This window comes from Schistocerca americana, chromosome X (genome assembly GCF_021461395.2).
Source record: "Schistocerca americana isolate TAMUIC-IGC-003095 chromosome X, iqSchAmer2.1, whole genome shotgun sequence".
Lineage (NCBI taxonomy): Eukaryota > Metazoa > Arthropoda > Insecta > Orthoptera > Acrididae > Schistocerca > Schistocerca americana.
This window is the reverse complement of record NC_060130.1, coordinates 316,259,132-316,280,056: the sequence shown is the minus strand read 5'-3', so window position 1 is coordinate 316,280,056 and position 20,925 is coordinate 316,259,132. Positions and strand designations below refer to the sequence as shown.

The 20,925-nt window shown below is 47.3% G+C and overlaps 1 long non-coding RNA gene across 1 annotated transcript in view; it reads left to right on the top strand.

Annotated features, from left to right (window-relative positions):
* Nucleotides 1-20,925, top strand: part of LOC124556557 — a 295,085-nt gene that overhangs the window by 187,400 nt on the left and 86,760 nt on the right. Inside the window, exon 3 of the long non-coding RNA XR_006968620.1 lies at nucleotides 9,616-9,719. This is a non-coding gene — a long non-coding RNA (uncharacterized LOC124556557). The remainder of the gene's footprint in view (nucleotides 1-9,615; nucleotides 9,720-20,925) is intronic.

The window sequence follows — 20,925 nt, the reverse complement described above, 5'->3', positions numbered from 1 at the left end:
ACTAGCCTTCTTGTAAAAGCTGGAATCCCTCCCCTACGATTCCACCGCCAACAGTTGCTTGCGTCACACATCGCCCGCATCCATGCCTCGCCCAACCATTTAAACCGCAGGCTCCTTTTTCCATCCACTGCGCTCCCCTCCCCACGACGGCGGCCTAGGTCGGGTCTCCCGATCGCGGTCTGCGTTCGTTCCCTTCTCTCGTCACTCGAGTCCTTTCCCCTTCCTCCATCCTTCCGACCCTCTTCTCCTACCCCTCCTTGGTCACTCCCTCACTTGCGGCTTTGCTTGGACTTGTCCTGTGACTCAGTCCTCCGTTCCACCTGCCAGTCTTCAACAATTCCTGGCTCTTCTTACCTCGTTTGGCGAAGCAGATGTAGTCTACACAGATTGTTCTGTGGGATATGGACGCACTGGGTTTGCTTTCATCCATGGAGCCTACGTTGAGCAGCATTCCCTGCCTTGTGGGAGCAGTGTTTTCACTGCGGAGCTGGTTGCTCTTTATCGTGCACTCGCTCACCTTTCCTCCTGCCCTGGGGAGTCATTTGTCATATGCAGTGACTCCGAGTGCATTGCAAGCACTCGACCAGTGTCCAGGGAGTCCACAACTCTTTTGTGGATACGTGTGTAGCGAGCACGGGACCCCAAGCTAATGTGGCCTTCCTTCGTTTCCGGGCTGCATACCTTCCCTTTCTGCATCTTTCCCCATCCCCCACCTTCGCCCCCCCCCCCCCATCACCTCTGGCTCTTTCCTTCCCTTTCTCCCCCTCTGGGAGTAAGGTTTGTGCCTACGTCCGAGGACGGACGCTAGTAAATGTACCGCATTCTTCGCCTTCCTTGCTTGTATGTCTTCATCCTTCCTTTGTCCTTCTCTTTTCCTTACCTCTTCTCTTTACCCTTTTCTCCGCTGCGGCGTTTGAGACCTCTCTTCTTTCCTTTCCCTTTCTCTTTCTTCCTCCCTGTGCGTGTCTGAAGGCCGACCCACACCTTTTTGTGCGTAGCCGGTGACGGGGTAACGCGTAATTCCCCGCCCTGGGTAGACAGGTAGGACACGTACGTACCCCCTGGTAACGGCCAGGCCCAGGGAGGGGTGATTACCCGAGCTGATACCTTCCGAAAGTGCCGATTGGTCCCTCCGTCCGTTTGTCGGGAGGTGTGAACTGAGGTGTGAACAATCACCTAAGGCGGGAGTGCCCTCAGAGAGGGCCCCCACAAGGGAGGAGCGCGCCATCGGAGACGCCGGTAATCATGGGGGATTCTTCCGCAATGGTTTCCTCACCTTCCACTATGTCTGCTCACAAGCGTAAGTTCACTCAGTCTCAGCCACAGACGGTTCTTCCATCGTTGCCACAGTTCCTTGTTGTTTCTCGGTCTGACGAAGGTCATTATTCAGAAAGGTGTCGAAGCAATTGCAGGTCCTGTAAAGTCTTCTTCCAGATTACGGAATGGCACCTTGTTGTTAGAAACAGTCAGTGCCCTCCAGGCACAAAAATTGCTGCGTACTTCACTACTCTACACCTTCCCTGTGTGTGTTGAAGCGCACCACACTTTAAATTCCTCGCGTGGAGTCGTTTATACACGCTCCCTCGATGGATTGTCTGACGAAGAAATTCAGCACTACCTGTCTGACCAGGGCGTAACGGCTGTTCATAGAGTTATGAAAAGGGTTGACACGAACATCATTCCAACCCGCGCTGTCTTCTTGACATTTGACAAAGTTCAACTCCTATCGAAAATCAAAGTGGGCTATGGGAATTTCCGTTCGCCCTTACGTCCCGAACCCTACGCGTTGCTGTCGGTGTCAGCGGTTCAATAACACCAGCCAGTCCTGTTCCAATCCGGCCAAATGTGTCGTGTGTGGCAAGGATGCCCGTGAGGGTGCCTGTCCACCTCCATCCCCTCGCTGCATCAACTGTATGGGTGACCACGCTGCTTCCTCTCGAGATAGCCCCGTTTTTAAGGACGAAAAGCTCATCCAGGAAATAAGAGTGAAGGAAAAGGTGTCGACCTTTGCTGCTCGAAAATTATTCGCCAGTCGACAGCCCACTGTGCCTCAGACAGGAAAATACAGCACTGTCCTTGCTTCTCCTCGGCCAACAAAGGAGGCGGCCATGCAGACTTGCGACCTCACCTTTAGTACCACGGTCGTCAGATCGGCCAGCGCAAAGATCGCCCGTTCAACCTCCCCACTTTCGCCTGCCCACTCTATGGCTCACCCTTCGTCGGGTTCTGCTAAATCTCGAGCCCAAAAGTCAGACGCAAAGTCTTCGAAAAAAGAGCATACTCCTGAAGAGTTTTTACGTACCGCAACTTCACAACCATCGGTTCCTCCTTCATCTAAAAATCATACTTCCAAGAAGACTACAAAGAAACCCAGTTCATCTCCTTCTCCGCCAAGGCGTGTCCCATCTACAGCACCTCCTGGCGGAAATCGCCCTCGGCCGTCTTCTGTGTCGCCGAGGCACACTGCTGGCGGCCGATCAACCGGCCGATCGCTGGTGCCAGGAGCTGCTCCTGAACAACCTATGGATCAGGATCTTCTGCCTTCGGCTGAATGCCACACCATGCTGTCGGTCGCAAGCTCTGAGCAGTCGTTGAGTTGACAGCAACTTTGGTCACATTCCTCCATTTTCTGTTCACCTTACGTCCATTATCCACTGGAATATCCGCGGGATTCGAGCCAATCGGGATGAATTGTCGATCCTCTTACGACCCTACTCGCCGGTCATCTTCTGTCTTCAGGAAACAAAGCTGCGTCCCTATGACCGCTTTGTTCTCCATCATTTTCAGACCATCTGATATGATCTCCCCTCTGTTGAAGGCACTCCAGCACATGGAGGACACATGATTCTTCTCCATGATGCTCTCCATTATCACCCAATCCCCTTAAACACTTCCTTCCAAGCTGTCGCCATCCGTCTTTCCCTTTCCGGATACACGTTCTCTCTTTGTACTGTATACATTCCATCATTCACACCAATGGCATGAGCTAATCTCCTTCATCTTCTTGGTCAGCTTCCACCCCCCCCCCCCCCTTTATTTGCTGGTTGGGGACTTCAATGCCCACCACCCGCTTTGGGGATCTCCACATCCTTGTCCACGTGGCTCACTATTGCTAGACGTCTTCTACCAAGCGGATCTAGTTTACCTCAACACTGGGGTCCCTACATTTTTATCTGCCTCCACGACAAATTTTTCTAATTTGGACCTTGCGGTCGGTACTGTTCCGCTAGCTCGGCGCGTCGAATGGTTCGCCTTTGATGATACACACTCGAGCAGGCGCGGCTCGTAATTTAAGGCTCTGAGGCGGAGCCGCCCCAAAATATATGTTAAAGTAAATTTCGCAAGAACACATTACATAGTTTAAATTATCAGGACGAATTTCGCATAATTCCCATTCCGATTAAAATAACGACGGTCAACGTTTTTGGAACTGTTTGTATCGATAGATGTTTTCCGAACGGTTAGTAGTGTTTAGGCTGCGCCTTGGGGGCGTGGCTTCTGCATAGTACTGCTCTTTATGGGCGACCCGAAGGCTCAGAGCTTGCAGCCTAAGGGTGTCATACCAACCACCACACGTTTTTCACGTTCCACTATCTATGTAATAAAGGAATGCAGAGTGGCCGAAACTTCGCTATCCAATCTGTCACTGCACATCTCTACTACGCTTCGATGCGTCATTAATCGACGTTTAGTATTATTGTTTTGATAATGTTTTACATAGTTGTTTTGTTTCTGCCATTGGCTATTTTATCCACATTTAGATTAAGTTTGCAAATATCCCGCCAGAGTGCACTAGACTACAGTAACATAACAGTACTGCCATCTAGCGAGAGTTTCATAAGTGATTAGAGGACAAAGCGCGCGAAATTTGACCCATTACTTTTCTTGCTTGCTGATGCTGACTGCTTTTTTTGATATCGTGTGATATTAGCAAGTTTCTTTTTCGGAGTATATTTTGTAAGATTTTAGTGAGTTTTACTTGCACAAGACCTGTGACGTTACCAAAACATCACAGTATCGTCATGCGAACTCGTAAACTTCGAGCTTTGGAGGTAAACCACAATAAACACCTTAAGTTTAGAACTGAAAACACCTAAAATATTAAGCATTAAAGATCTCTCCGAAACGCGTCTTTTCATATGATTTGCTGCAAAGTGTCAAAATGTAATGATGGCGTTTAAAAACACTAACCAAAGATTTTAACTCGAAGTTAGCTTCTAATGATATTTAATACCTGATTATAGAAGATACAGTGCGTAAAATTATAGGTAGAGAGTGATATGCCCATCCCCCTCCCTTTAAATTCTTAGCTGTTTACGTCAGACTAATCTGTAGCGTAACCCGAGGTCTATGTTGGCTCCGATCGATAAATACCGCAGCCTTCCCCAGTATAGAAACCACGAGCCGCGCCTGCACTCGAGTGACCACTTCCATGTGTCCTTAGACTGCAGCCTCAACTGCCATACATGCCCCCGCGATGCTGGAAGTCTGCCCAAGCCGATTGGACACTTTTTTCGTTTCTAGCGACATTCGATGAAAGTCACTTTCCCAGCGTCGACGATGAGGTCACACATATTACCGACGTTATTCTTACAGCTGCGGAACATTCAATACCACGCACCTCCGAATTGCCCCGGCGCCCCCCAGTTCCTTGGTGGAACGAGGCATACCGTGATGCACTACGTGAGCGGCGACGTGCTCTCCGCGTTTTCCGCCACCATCCTACTTTGGCCAACTGTATCCGCTATAAGCAGTTCCGTGCGCGATGCCGTCGTGTCATCCGCGATAGCAAGAAGGCGAGCTGGAAATTCTTTATTAGCTCATTTAACACCTTCACTCCCTCCTCGGAAGTTTGGAGTCGGCTTCGACGGTTCTCAGGCGCGCCTAGTTTCTCCCCGGTCTCTGGGCTCAATGTCGCGCATGATACATACGTGGACCCCGTCGCAATTTCTAACTCATTGGGTCAGCACTTTGCTGAGATTTCGAGCTCTTCAAATTACCCGCCAGCGTTTCTCCCGAAGAAACGTGCATCGGAAGTGCGACCTCTTGATTTCTCCTCTCAAAATCGCGAAAGCTACAATACTGTTTTCTCCATGCAGGAACTCCAACATGCGCTCTCTTCTACTCGCTCCTCCGCCCCAGGACCGAATAGTATCCACGTCCAAATGTTGCTGCATTTATCAATCCATAGTCTGCGTTACCTCCTTCGCCTTTATAATCGAATTTGGACCGACAGTACTTTTCCCAGACGATGGCGGGAAGCTATCGTCGTTCTTGTTCCGAAACCTGGAAAGGACAAACATCTCCCCTCTAGCTATCGCCCCATTTCTCTCACGAGTAGTGTCTGTAAGGTTTTGGAGCGTATGGTGAATTACCGTTTAGCTTGGTGGCTGGAATCCCGCAGTCTAACACCAGCCCAATGCGGATTCCGAAAGCATCGTTCTGCAGTTGACCATCTTGTTGCTCTCTCCACTTATATCATGAACAATTTTGTCCGGAAACGCCAAACGGTAGCAATATTTTTTGATCTGGAGAGAGCATACGATACCTGTTGGAGGACAGGCATCCTCCGCACACTGTTCTCTTGGGACTTTCGAGGTCGGCTGCCCCTTTTTCTTCGCGAATTTATGGCAGAGCGCATATTTAGAGTGCGGGTGAACACTACTCTCTCCCATACTTTCTCCCAAGAAAACGGGGTACCCCAGGGCTCCGTGCTGTGTGTTGTACTGTTTGCCATTGCCATCAATCCAATTATGGATTGTCTCCTTCCTGATGTCTCGGGCTCCCTCTTTGTGGACGATTTTGCGATCTACTACAGCTCTCAACGGACCAGCCTTCTTGAACGACGTCTTCAAGGATGTCTCGATCGCCTCCACTCTTGGAGCATCGAAACCGGCTTCCGTTTCTCTCCCAGTAAGACCGTTTGTGTTAATTTTTGGCGACGTAAGGAGTTTCTTCCGCCCTCCTTACATCTAGGTCCTGTCAACCTTCCGTTTTCAGACGTCGCTAAATTCTTGGGTCTTATGTTTGACAGAAAACTGTGCTGGTCCTCCCACATTTCCTATCTTTCGGCTTGCTGTCGGCGATCCCTTAACACCCTACATGTCCTGAATGGTACCTCCTGGGGAGCGGACCGAGTGGTCCTTCTCCGCCTCTATCGCGCCTTAGTGCGCTCGAAATTGGACTATGGAAGCATAGTCTACTCCTCTGCTCGGCCGTCTATTCTTCGGCGTCTCGACTCTATCCACCACCATGGATTACGTTTAGTGTCTGGAGCTTTTTACACCAGCCCTGTGGAAAGCCTTTATGCTGAGACTGCTGAACCTCCGCTGTCCAATCGGCGAGCAGTCCTTCTGAGTCGTTATGCTAGCTATCTGTCTTCCATGCCTGCTAATCCAGCCCATGACATTTTTTCGACGCCTCCTTTGATGAAGGTTATGCAGGCCGCCCCTCCTCCCTACTACCACCTCCATTCTGTTTCCTTCCACTTTCCTAAAACCTTCTTGACAACTTTGGGTACAGCACCGCCTTGGCTCTGTCCCCGGATCTGCCTGCTCCGTGACCTTTGTCGATTTCCCAAGGATGGTACCCCTTCACTTGTTTATCGTTGGGCATTTGCTGCTCTATGTGCACAAATGACGGAAGCCACATTTATTTACACCGACGGCTCGAAAACATCGTTAGGTGTAGGTAGTGCCTATATTGTTGGCGACACCCCAAATCACTTTCGGCTTCCCGACCAGTGTTCGGTTTATACTGCGGAGCTTTGCGCTGTTCTCCAGGCTGTCCACTACATCCGCCGCCATAAGCGGATACAGTGCGTTATCTGCTCAGATTCTCTCAGCTCTCTCCTCAGTCTCCAAGCTCTTTACCCTGTGCACCCTCTGGTACACCGGATTCAGGACTGTCTGTGCTTGCTCCACCTGGGGGGGCGTCTTGGTGGCGTTCCTCTGGCTCCCGGGACACGTTGGTATCTGTGGAAATGAGGCGGCCGATATTGCAGCCAAGGCTGCAGTCTCTCTTCTTAGGCCAGCTATTTGCACGATTCCCTTCGCCGATCTACGGAGCGTTTTATGTCGTCGTGTTGTTCATTTATGGCACGCACATTGGTCGACGCTTCCCTGTAATAAATTGCGGGACGTGAAAGCTCTTCATTGTGCTTGGACCTCTTCCTCCCGAACGCGTCGTCGGGAGGAGGTAATTTTAACTAGACTCCGGATAGGGCACTGTCTTTTTAGCCATCGACATCTCTTAAGCGGCGATCCTCCCCCACTCTGTCCCCACTGCTCTCAGCTGTGGACGGTAAGACACCTTTTAATTGAGTGCCCCTATTTAATCCGTTACGCTCCCGTCTCCAGCTATCGCCTGATATATCGTCGATTTTAGCAGATGACACGCGCTCAGCTGATCGCGTTCTCGAGTTTATTAGGGCCAGTGAAATGACGTCAGTCATTTGAAGCTTTTTTGGGGACAACCAACCCCTTTCTGTAGTGGATTTTTAAGCCTCCCTTCTGCTTTGTTTCTCCAGTTTTATGATTTTCGTTCCCATTGCTGCTGGTTTTCAATTTCGGTTTTTTACTGTTTCCTAAGTCACGGACTGGGCGCTAATGACCATAGCAGTTTCGCGCCCTGAAAACCAAAACAAAAAAACTCGACAAGTGTTTCTCGGGACCCATTGGTGCGCGGTATTCAGGATGACGTTTTTGCTCTCGCAGAGTGTGATCGTTCAGCGACGTTCGTGTGGACCCTGGGCCACATCGGCATTCCAGGAAACGAACGTGTTGATCGTTTGGCCAAGCAGGCCACCACTTTGCCACCCCTGGAGCTTGGTCTCGTGGAAAGAGACCTCTGGTCAGCCCTACATCGGTAGGTCCGCGATGTCTGTAGCTCTGAATGGTCTGTCTTGAACACGCCAAATAAGCTCCACATGATCAAGTCATCCATGGCAGTATGGAACTCACCCTTGAGGGGCACGCTTAGGGACTCAGCTGTGGATCAACCGCGTATGTCCAATTCGGAGACGGCAGAGAACTATCTCCTTTGTCGTGAGAACCCGCCCAAGTGTCGCTGTGATGCAGGGCTCACAGTGATCCATCTTCTGATGGACTGCCCCCTTTTAGTCCCCTTGCGGCAGTCCTTTAATTTACCAGCTGCACTTCCTTTAACTCTCGGTGACGATGCTTCTATAGCTGACCGTTATACATTTTATCTGTGCAGCTGGGTTTTATCACTCGCTCTAGTGTGGGCGCTCTCGCATGATTTCTCAGGCTACACACACTCCAGTGACCTTCAATTGTGACTTGGATACCAAAATAGTCTCTTACGGAAACAAGTTGCGTTGGTACCTCTCTCAACGTTTTCCAGCTAGAGGTTCTTAGTTTGTCGTTAAGGGGTTGACCTTTTACCTGATCCATCAACCACTGTAGTCTGTTTTACTCTAGTCAACTATTTGCTCTGCTCCTTTTGAGTGTCCTCTATTTTGTGTTACTGCGGTGTTCATTTTAGCTCTGTACCCCTTGGTGTTCCCTCCCTCTGGGTGCAGAAGTTACGCCTTTACTGTATAGGTCTTTTACAAGTATGTCTGTTTGGAACTGGGAACTGATTACCTTGATGTTTAGCCCCATCAGACCCCAAAACCAACCAACCATCTTTGAGCGCCATTCAGTCTCCGTGACCCATATTCGGACCACCCTCTCGTGCAACGGATTCAATGGTCCCTTCAGTCGCTAGCTGATACCGGCGCTCGTGTCTCTTTTGTTTTATTCCTGGCCACCTTGGTGTGCCTGGGAATGAAGCTGCTGATGCTGCGGCCAAGGCTGCTGTCCTCCTGCCTCAGGCAGCTTCCTTTTGTGTCCCATCAACTGATTTTAGTGGGGTTCTTTGTCGGCATGTTTCATCATTGTGGCATGAGGCTTGGTCCTCTCTCCATGAAAATAAGCTTAGGGCCATCAAACCAATCCCAACGGCTTGGAAGACCACCTCACGCCCTTCTTGGCCAGGTTGCGGATTGGGCACTGCCGATTTAGCCACCGCTACCTGTTGTCCGGTGACCCCGCCCCGCAGGGCCGCTGTGGTCATCCATTGACGGTGCAGCATGTTTTATTGTCCTGTCCCCGTTTTATTCACTCGTGTTGTCCTATGTCTGCCGCCTACCTTACAGGAACTTTTAGCTGATGACGCTCGAGCAGCTGCTCGTGTCCTTCGTTTTTACACTGCCGGATTTGTCCAAAAAGATCTTTTATTTTGTTTTCCTGCGTCTTTGTAAGTACTTTGTGATGTTGCCCCCTTTCGTTTTTCTACGCTATTAGTGCACTAACGTTTGTGACTGGGCGCTACTGACCTTAGTAGTTGAGCGCCCTAAACAAAGAAAGATGTACTTGTGTAATATATTCTAGTAAACTCTGTAAACATTGCGCAGCCAACTGATGTTAAGTACTGTGTACACATGTGTGAGAAATTCTGCTCGAAAAATCGAGTTCCTGATTATTCTTGTGTCGAATTTCATACGTAAAGAGAAATAAACGACAGGGAGCACTTGATATAAAATCCAATTCCTCAAACTTTCTGTAAGAAACCAATTGATTTTGTGCTTTAGTAAGATCTCTTCTGTTTCAGGCGTTGTCTGCCAGGAAGGACGATGCATAGGAACTCATATTGGTTCGACAATGTTGCGTCCATCTACGCAGGAAGCCATCAGGGTCACTTACGTCTGACTAATGGTGAGCGACCGATTATTTATTTTCCACCGAAGACTAAATGTTAAGAAAATAATCACCCCTCCTTCCAAGAGTTTAACAACGTAAAAGACACTGCTCGTAGTACTCAGGATCTACTTCATGTTTGAGCTCCAGCAGTGAATTTCATGTGGCAGGGAAAATGTAAAGTGTTTAACAAAGTTGTTCATATCTCTAAAGTCGAACCATTCAGATTGGAGACAGTGTTGCATTCATTCCTTTCATAGGTAAACTTTACTGTACTTTTTCATGAACATGTGAAGTCCCGTCATTCTTTCCCCTATTGCCTTCTGGCGCAGAGAAGCACCTGCTCATCCAGTGTCACGGAACTGGTGGAGCAACTTAGAGGAACAGTCCCATACAAAGGTGACGACAAACAATTCCTACCGCACTGGGAGGGACGTATATCGTAGTTTTAAGGTAGATCCTTTGTCTGAGACGGACGAACTCTTCCATAAGTTTGTACTCCAGCTAATTAAAGCTATCTGGGCTTTAAGTAAATCAGTCTGTCGAATAACATCTGCTGGTTTTTGAAGCGGGGTCATTTGAAACAAAATCGTCCAACTTTCTACAGCTGTCTCCACCTTTATCAGGGGTAAAACTGACTGTCGTACCTGTCCAGCCAACCCAGAGATCTAGAGTTATTTTTTATCTCTGGAGTGTAAACCTATCGGTTTTTCCACTCATTTTCAGGTAGTTTTTTATTTCACTTAAAGCATGACCGTTATTTTGGTTCTTTATTTTCTTTGCTTTTGTCTCACTTGACTTCAAATACGCAGCTGCTAGGGCAGTGTGTGGTGATGCACTAGTGATTCCAGCGTCTGGATGAGAACATTCTGTGAGCCTTCTGTTTTAGAAAACTAGGTTTGAGACATGTTGCAGAAGTGTTCCTGTAAGTATGCAACGCTTGCTCTGTTGGATAGTCTCGCGTCAGAAGAGGCACCACCTTAAGAAGTCTGTTTTGGACAATCTGGAGCCGAGCGACTTGCTGGTCGGTGGCGTTTCGTAGATCGTAGACTGAGACCTGGGTACAGCTGTCCCAAACGTCCCATAGCCGGGCAGCGGATGTATTCGATGTACAGGGTGGGATTAATTGAACTTGGGCTACTTCAGCCAGTCAAGACGTAAAACTATCTACTGTATGCGTATCCAGCTTTATGGGAATGATGATCAGACTGCACTGCAGGATTTGCATTGTTGGTAGTTTGTGTTACGAATTGCCTTTAGGCTCTGGCACTGGTACTGTGAGGTAGGGTTGAAACAAAAGCACCCGTGTGCATTACAGGCACAGAAAATAGTCTCGACAAAGTGAGCAGGGCTTTCCTCTCAGAAAAGCCACGAATGGAGCCGCTGCTCTTCACGAGTATCTACGCATTAAAGGAATACCGAGAGATCCTTTTCTGCATCACGACTGAAGAGCTTTATTTGGAGGTTAGAATTAACTGTTTCGGAAAAGCGCCTGAATGGCAAATTGCGCCACAGGCTTTTGAAGTTACTGTTGCCATGGCTGAAATGCTGGGCGCAAATGCTGTGTCACGACGGCTGAACGTTCTGTGGTCCACCGTTCGAAAGCTGCTGCGAAAAATTGTGAAATGGTGTCTCTCGTGCGGTTCCATGCTTTTGTGGATGCAGATAGTCGTTACTGAGAGACGTTTGTAACGTGGAATGTAAGCGTCGTAGGCAATAACAGATGTTACCCTTGCATGTGGAAATAAAACTTTCGCTCAATGCTTTATTCGTCATCCCTTCTGCATCTACTTACAAGCGTTTCTCACAAAGTTGGATTGTCCTGCAATCAGTCGCAGACTGCGAAATATGACTCTGAATTCTGCCTATTGAGAAGAATGTCAAAGATAAAGCTTATGCGCGTGATAGTCTTCCTTGACCGTACTGGTGTACCACGGACTGCAATAGGACCGATACCTGGCGTTAGGCGATGATTTATTATTGTTCAATGTCTGGGTTGTACACCAGATGGTTTGTAGTGGATGAAGAGGGTATTTTAGCCAATCGTAGTTGCAGCTGACATTAGAGCGTGCGGTGGCTCCTGCTGTTACCCAGGAGCGCCATATCAGCATAGTATTGCGCCAAGGCCTGCGGCATGTCAGTTGTGAAGATAATACCGGTCCTAGTACAGAGCCCAGTGGGACTAGAGTGGAATTCCCGACCTGTAGACGGTACCTATCCAGTGGGGATGTGGAAGGACTGTTCCTGGAGGGCCTCGGCTGGCACAGTTTGGGAATCATTTCGTAGTGTAAATGTTCGGTGCGGGCAAAGTACCAGTAGTTCATAGCAACTTCAGACAATATCCGTTAACATTAATCAGTAGTCAGTTACTTCCTTTCATGTTCCCTGTTGGTCGTGTATTGTGAAGTCTATTTCGGAAGAAGGAATTTCAAGTCAACAGAAAACTTGAATAGCGCAGATTTTAAAAGGGTAAATACTGGTGGCAATAATGGTTTTGTCAGCTTGGGTGTTAATGTTGCCGCTTCCCTGAGTTCTATTCCGTGTCTGCGTATTGTTATTCATACCTGCCACATATTTCGTAAGTAACAGTAAAGTTTCAGACTGTAAACTGTTAGTCGTGACTACAGTATTTTCTTTCAGATTCTTTCTGTTAAAGATTCGTTGACGTGGTCACTTTCTGCAGTAAGTATATACATAATCCTTTTAGAAATAGAAAAGCTTTGTTCCCACTGCATTACAGAATTTCCTTTGCAGAAGCATTTCGCCTTTCACATTGAAGGCAGCGTTATTGGTTATTTTCGAAATTGTCCTTTAATGTAAATTGTGAAAGGCCTCTAAAAAATACCATTTCGCCGCAATAAAATGGATCTGAAGTAAGAGTATTTACTATTGCTCTTCATAAACGGTAACTATAACGCGCATTTCACTGTCACGTAAACCATAACATTACGCTTATTAAACTACCATACCATGATTATTCTTAAAGGGTTAAAGTACAATGCGTGTAGAAACATTTCATGCTTATGTGAAAAACTTCATGGCTACCTATCCAGTAATCCACAGCTCTGTAATAACACTATTCGCTGTTACTATGTGCACTGGGCAATGATGTTAACAGAGGAACTGCGGTTCTGAAAACCTCAGTTGTTACTGTGTGGAAACACTTGTGTGCTGAGCCCAGTGCTTTGCTGTTCATAAGAGTATCTTTGTTACAGAACTAGAAAAACAAGAAAACTAAGATGCAGTTTAGTCAGTTAATCTAGAGATCGTTGTCAAAATCTCTTTACTGCGAAATCTCAGTGTTTAAAGTAAACCATACATGTTAGATGTACACTCAAGCTCATAAATTAAGGACAATTGCAGAATGTGGTGCCACACAACGTGGCACTACACAAAACTGGCCCTAATAGCATAGGCAAGTAGGGAACACAAATGACGCAGATCTGTAAGTCCACGGTATTGGTGGTAAGTTGAGAAAACCGTTCTGAAACACATGTGCTACAAAACGCCACTGTTTCCTGCACATGTACCCCGACATCAGTATGGGATACAATCACCATGCACACGCACACAGGCCACACAACGGGTTGGCATACTCTGCATCAGGAGGTCGAGCAGCTGCTCGGGTATAGCCTCCCATTCTTGCACCAGTGCCTGTCGGAGCTCCTGAAGTGTCGTAGGCGTTTGAAGACGTGCAGCGTTTGGTCGATAGAGAGCATCCCAGTCGTGCTCGATGGGGTTTAGGTCTGGAAAACAGGCAGGCCACACCATTCGCCTGATATCTTTCGTTTCAAGGTACTCCTACATGATGGCAGCTCGGTGGGGCCGTGCGTTATCATTCATCAGGAGGAAGGTGTGACCCACTGCACCCCTGCAAAGGCGGACATAATAGTGCAAAATGACGTCCCGATACACCTGACCCGTTAAAGTTCCTCTGTAAAAGACATGCAGGGGTGTACGTGCACCAATCATAATCCCACCCCACAGCATCAAACCACGACCTCCATACAGGTCCCTTTCAAGGACATTAAGGGGTTGGTATCCGGTTCCTGGTTCACGCCAGATGAAAACCCGGCGAGAATCACTGTTCAGACTATACCTGGACTTGCCCGTGAACAATGACAATGTACTGTGTTCTTTACAGAAGGCTTTATGGGATCTCCTGTGACCAGGCGTCAGTGGAATGCACCTTGCAGGTCTCTAGGCGAACAAACCATGTATGTTCAGTCCTCAGTAGACTGTAGATAACTGTACCAGTGGCTGCAGTAAGGTCTCTAGCAAGGCTACCTACAGTACTCCTTGGCCTTCTTTGGGCACTGATGGTGAGATCGGTCTTCTTGTGGTGTTGTACACTGGATGTCTCTTACTGTAGCGCCTGGACACGTTTCCTGTCTGCTGGATTCGTTGCCATAATCTTGATCACACTTTGTGGCACACAGAGGGCCTGTGCTACAGCCTGCTGTTTGACCAGCCTCCAGTCGCCCTAGTATTCTACCCCCATAACGTCATCAATGTGTTATTTGAGCCATTTTGAACAGTCACCATTAGCACGTTTGAAAACGTCTGCATACTTACTAGCTGCACCGTTCTGAAATGCATCAACACAGCTCTGCGATTGTGGACTGCTGCCAGCGCCACCGTGCGACGACTGCAGGTCAAATGCACCGCATGATCATACCCCGAGGTGATTTAAACCTGCAATCCGCCCACCAGAACGTTGTTTCACCATGTATCAGCATTATCCTTAATTTATGAGCACGACTGTATTATTCTTAAGATTATCTAGTACGTATTTGGTCATCCACAAAACTTGGATGAACAAGTTTCTCTAGATTCAACAGTGAAGTAATTTTTTCCATAAGTGGATATGGTGATAACATTCATGGTGGGTGGAAATCCTGCGAAAATGAGATTGACTGACTGGCCCTGCCCAGCTAATGTGAAGAGCCTTCGTAATTTCGTTGTACGTGGGAATAGTTAGCACTAAATGCCTTCCTCATACTAGTCCTCTTAATTCAATATTTCATACTGATTACTCAGATATTCTGCAATTAGCAACCTGTTACTCTAGCTAGGCTAAAATATTTTCCTGCCTTCCTTAACACTCCTATCGCCTGTAAACACTGACACCATCACAGCCCTAAGATCACCGAAAGTCTGATCTTCATTATCTGATCAGAGAAGTTCATGTCCGTGAATAAAACGTTCTCGGTTTTCAAGCCGCGTCAATTCGAATAAAATCCTCGAGCTTTCGAAGACAGTCTCCGCCATCGTCAGGAGCACCAGTGACGTCAGGGGCAGGCGCCACGTTTGAAACTGCCGCTCCCGCGTCGGGCATCTGCCGTTGCTTTCTTTCGATGTCCAACGCCCGCCCCCATGCCCTGCTGAGTGTGTACCCCTGGTAACTGTTGAAATTGTTGTTGTTCAAACGAATCTCGGCCGCTTCCTTTGTAACGCAATCCCAATATGTAGAAGCATGAGCCAACACTATTTCCGAACTGTATTTTATGTCCGTTTTCTAGGAAATGCTCCGCTATGGCCGACTTATCAAGCTCCCTTTGTTTTATATGGCGCTTGTGCTCAGTACAAAGCTCCACAACCGTGCGAATTGTTTGTCCGATATACATGCTGCCACATCCACAGGGTACACCACACACATCGGACACTCGAAGATCAATGTTGTCTTCAACAGGGCACAACATATCTTGTATCTTGGGGGTGGGCCGGAACACTGGTCTTATCCCATGTTTCTGCAACATAAGTCCTAATTTACAGCCAGTTGCTCCACAGTATCGTAGAAATGGTCAGTTTGGCCTCTTACACTGATTCACAAAGTGTCTCGCAGGCGGCCCTTGAAAGCGTTTGCGATGTCTCTTTTTGCTGTATCCATTTTTCCTGAAAACACGTTTTAAGTTCTACAATTCAGACTCTAGGTGGTCGCCGTCAGAGAGAATCTTCTCTATGAACCAACGTGTTAAATACCGCTTTCTTGTGTACAAGGTGGTGGAAACTATTGGCGTTAGAGTACCGATCAGTGTGTGTTGGTTTCCGGTACACTGAATGACCAAACTGGCCTCCTGCCTTCCGCTCAGCCAAAACATCAAAGAATGATAGCTTACTGTCAAGATCGAGAAGCACGGCAAGCTACCATTCTTGGATGTTTTGGTTGAGCTGAAGGCAGGAGGCCAGCTTGGTCATTCAGTGTACCGGAGAAGAACACTCACTGATCGGTGCTTGAACGCCAATAGTTTCCACTTCCCTGTACACAAGAAAGCGGTCTTGAACGCGTTGGTTCATTGAGCCAAGATAATCTCTGACTAGCACCTACAGTCTAAATTGCAAAACTTAAAACATGTTTTCGGGGAAAATGTAAACAGCAAGACACATCGCAAACGCTTTAAAGAACCGCCGACGAAAGACACCTGGTGAAGCAGTAGAGGAGACCAAACCGACTGCATTCATGTCATACTGTGGAGCAACTGGCAGCAATTTAGGACATCTGCTGCAGAAACATGGGCTAAGACCAGTGTTTCTGTCCGCCTCCCAAGATAAGAGATACGTTTCGCCCTGTTAAAGACGACATTGCTCTTAGTGTCCGGCGCGTATGGTGTACCCTGTGAATGTGGCACCATGTATATCGGACAAAATTCGCACGGTTACGGAGCGTTGTACTGAGCACAAGCGCCATATAAAACAAGGGGAGCTTGACAAGTCGGCCATAGTGGAGCATTCCCTAGAAAACGGACATAAAACACAGTTCGAAAATAGTGTTGGCTCATGCTTCTACATATTGGGACTACGTTATAAAGGAAGCGGCAGAGATTCGGTTAGACAAAAATTTCAACAGACCAGGGGTACACACTCAGTAGGGCATGGGGGTGGGAGTTGGACATGGAAAGAAAGCAACGAAAGATGCTCGACGCGGGAGCAGCAGTTTCAAACGTGGCGCCTGCCCCTGACGTCACCGGTGCTATCAGGGGCAATAGCTCCGCTTGCTGCCCGGCTCGACTTACGCGCACGCCATATTGGGTCTGACTGGCTGCTGATATCATGCCTATATGAGAGGAACCGTAGCAGCCCCGGCAGTCAGTGAAATCCTGACAACGATGGCGGAGATGCTCATCGAAAGCTCGAGGATTTTATTCGAATTGACGCGGCTTGAAAACCGAGAACGCTTTATTCATATATGCCGTAACGAGAGTCAGAGGACTCATGTTGTCAGTTTGTTGTTAAGAAATGAGTTTTCTCAAGAGTACATACTCTAAGTATCTGCTCAAAGTAATTTTCATAAAGGCTCATGTTTGACCTATCTTTGATAACTTCGGCCTGATTTCACAATCTGAGTAGGTGATAACGTCACTAGTGTTGGGCATAAGCTTCAAGCAGACCTTCGCAACCAGCCAACGGACATGACACCAACGTAATTCTGCAGCTGGGGGCTGCGGTGCTGCTCTTGCAACCCCCTGCATCGTGGTGTTCTGTCGTCAGTGTCTGACTGGGCTCGTAAACTGCGTAGCACAAAGCGGAGTTTCCATAGATAACCACGGGATGGGAATTAAGTTCTTCTCATAACACGACTGCAGCTAGTGTGCGTTCCCACCTCAGCGAGAAGCAGAATTCCCTTGGCTATGTTTAAGCACTACATAATGTAGAGATTCTAAGGCTAACAATTACAACGTTAAAATTGGAGTCTAACCTGTTCTTGTGATATAGATTTGTCCGAATTTAGGATTTCGCTGCTCTTCGGTTCCGGTTTCATTTAACTTGTTATTAATACTACGTACGAATTATCTTCAATAATTCATAATGCTAAGACTTGGCCATAATTGCTACTGCAGTTTACTTCCGTTTCCGATTTGAACGGACGAAAATTCTGACAGGAATGTGAATGATCCTAGATTTCGGCAGGCAGTTCCTATTGACCCGCAGGTGGTGTTTCTCTAACCAAATTAATCACCATGTACATGCCACTTAAACAGTGCTAAAAGAGTAACCATTTCCTTTGGTCAATGTAGGTCTGACCTATTTGAGAGCCGTACAATTCTGCACCCTCACCCACGATGGTCGCAGTCAGCTGAGCCTCTGGTTTAGGCCTTCCAGAAGGGTCCCCTTTAGAGGACCGCGGTCGACTCTTCCTATGATGCTGCGAGCAGTTCACTGTACCTGCACCTTGCATACTAGCATATGCACCAATCCAACCAAACGCCTAAGGAAAAAGAGGGTGGCCTCAGAAGCCAGGCATAGAGCATAATTCTTGGTAACACGAGCTTCAGTTTGCAACTGTGTGCAACTAACTGCATTCAGTAGCAGTCAGTCTTCTCCATGTCTCGAACATGACGTCTTAGTCAATGTATAAAGTGCACGCTGATATCCATGCCCGACCTGCCTGAAATTCCAATGACTGGCACTATTAATCGCATAACGCTGCTGCTCCTAATGAGCAATGTACTCACCTCCTTTGCTGACCAGACTTGACAGGAAAACCGGAAACAAGACCAACAGACAAAGCATCCTCTGCCAGCTCAGTTGCGTAGCCAGTTCCCACCTCCCCAGAATTACTCGAACTAGGACTGTCTGCCACACACCCTCGAGTTAGGACAAACAGATCCGATGCTACACATGGTTTAGAGTGCGTATCAATGGCACCAGTGGTGTCGTAGATTTTCGACAGTGTCCCAACGTCGCCATTAGTGTGCCCACATCGCTAGTAGTAGGCAATGTGTCGTCTCACTCTGCAGTGTTATGTCGGCCATAGATGTGGCAACATTGCAATGTCATGGCAGAAAGTTCAAATTTTGGCGGGGAAAAGGTCAATTGGTCTCCCTCCACTAACCTAAGTCATCAAACCACCACTTTTTCCTTGGAATTGGCGGGAAGATGATTCAAACCATGCAGGGCTGCTGGATAGGGTGGATGAAAGTCTTCAGTTTGATGCTTGGTTTATTTCAACAATGAGTTGTCGTAGGTGGTAGCTCCATCCAGTGTATTGACCATGAGGTCTGGAGTCAAACTGACCTAGTACAGTACCACCACCAGAGGGCGCTGTCATCCCTCCTCCCTTTGCCCACCCAAGTCGTAATCAAAGATGGCGATCTGGGAAAAGTGGTAGGAAACGACTCAGTTTGAATCCATCTGCTAGAGAGGAAGGAGTGTACTTTATTTTCAGTGGGAAGTCGGAATAATCTATTTGCATATGGATTTCACATAGTTTATTACGCTGATAAAACACTCGCCCTGATGTGCTTGGGGTCACAATAAATAGCCTACAGACGTGAAAACTACTCGTAAATTACCGAAATAATGCAGTACACTGATGTTCGGACACGTTCACTGCGCGTAAATTGTCAAAATAATGCGTATATACCGCTCTGCAAACGCACCAACTACGCTTAACCGCCACACTCCGTGTGATTTTAATTTGTTTGTTTTTTGTCTGAGTTTTTCTTGTCCTGTGTTGTCTGTTGTCTCTATTATCCGTTTTTTACTCTGTGTGGTAGTTTCCAAGTTTTGGAACAAGGGACCGATGACCGTTGCAGTCTGGTCCCTTTAATCCCACAAACCAACCTACGCTTAACCAGCCGAAATATTGCACTGCACAAAATCATTGCATGTAAAAACGCTTCTGAGTTAGAGTAAAGAAGTTAGACTGATGATTCAGTGGTCTGTTCCCTACAGAGGTCAGACTGAATGATGACCGGATGCATCGGGCGCGCCTGCCGGTCCTGCTGGCTGGTGCGCTGACGAGTCACCTTTGTGCCTATGGGTCCAGCGCTGGCCTAATTGCGGAGCTAGATGTTTGCCTTGCGACCCACCCTCGCAAGCACAGCTAAAAGATTGTCAGTGTTAACCTGACATCTCATGTCTATGTTAAATAAGTCTACATATGGGCACACCATAAAAATTCTTAGCAATGCTTTCAGAATAACACAGAATGCATTCTTCCTATCGATTTTAACGGGGAAGCCCTTCCATTACATATCAGACCCTTCCCAGAAATCGTTGACGGTCCTAACGAGGCATCCGGTCCATCATGTGTTACCCTTCCTGGAACTCTTGACGTCCTGCTGTCAACAAACGTCTCAGGAAAAGTAAACGTTCGCTGTTGCTCTCACCACTAAAAGGCTTTATCATGTCTGAGCATGCTTGCGTAAACACCGTTAATCGTAAAAGAATTATTGTTTAGAGGGAGAGCATACGACTAGATCATACGGCAACTGCTAAGCACATCTTGTCACGTTGGAGATACGTGCAGCCTCGTGCGTTCCAATCTCTGGCGCACGGATACCCTTTTAACCTTTTTCAATGACCACGAACTGCTTCAGGAGTTACTACACTTCGTGTTGCGGAATATTGTCACATACAAAACTTGAAGATATGACAGGAAATAAATGTAGAAAGAGAGAGAGAGAGAGAGAGAGAGAGAGAGAGAGAGAGAGAGGTGGGGGAGTTTTTAAGGCAATCTGATAGTATCAAAGTTATAGTGTAAATTAAAGATGTATTCTGAGATACAAAGTGGGATGTAATTCGAATAGATTGAAAGAAGTTGTAAGGTATATTGACACAAATATCGAATGCAGTTAAGTACAACACATTTTATTTCGGGATTTGTCTTCGGCGGCAACATTGGGTTTCCTCCAGGGCAGCTCGTCCAATAGGAACGTACTTGACCCCTCAGCTCACCCATCCATGGCTCTCTCATAAACAGTCCACGAGTCGGTCTGTTATCTAAGGTGACATCGAAGTTACCATGAGCCCTAGAATTTGCTGCAGGTACCTCTTTCTCCCTGTGGGGAGGACTGGAGATGGATCTACTTGATGGTGAGCGCAATTCTTTTTATTTTTCTGTGCTAGTTCGTTTTTGATGCCGTCCTTTCACCGTCTGTTACTGGTTATTTCTGTCTTGGTAGTTAAATACGTTGATTTAAACTACTTCGTGACGGTCGATCCTGATTTTGAGTTTCTTGCTCTTCTCATTTCTGCAACTTCTCATTTCTGCAACTTCTCATTACTTTAGACTTTATTCGATTTAGTCTGTTCATATTCTGTACTCATTGGACTGTTCAATCCATTTAGCACATCATGTAATTCTTCCTCACTTTCAATCACGATAGCATTACCGTCGTCAAATCGTATCATTGATATACCTTCACCTTAAATTTGAATCTCGCCTCTGAACCATTCTTTCGTCTCCGTCACTTCTTCGATACACAGATTAAACAATAGA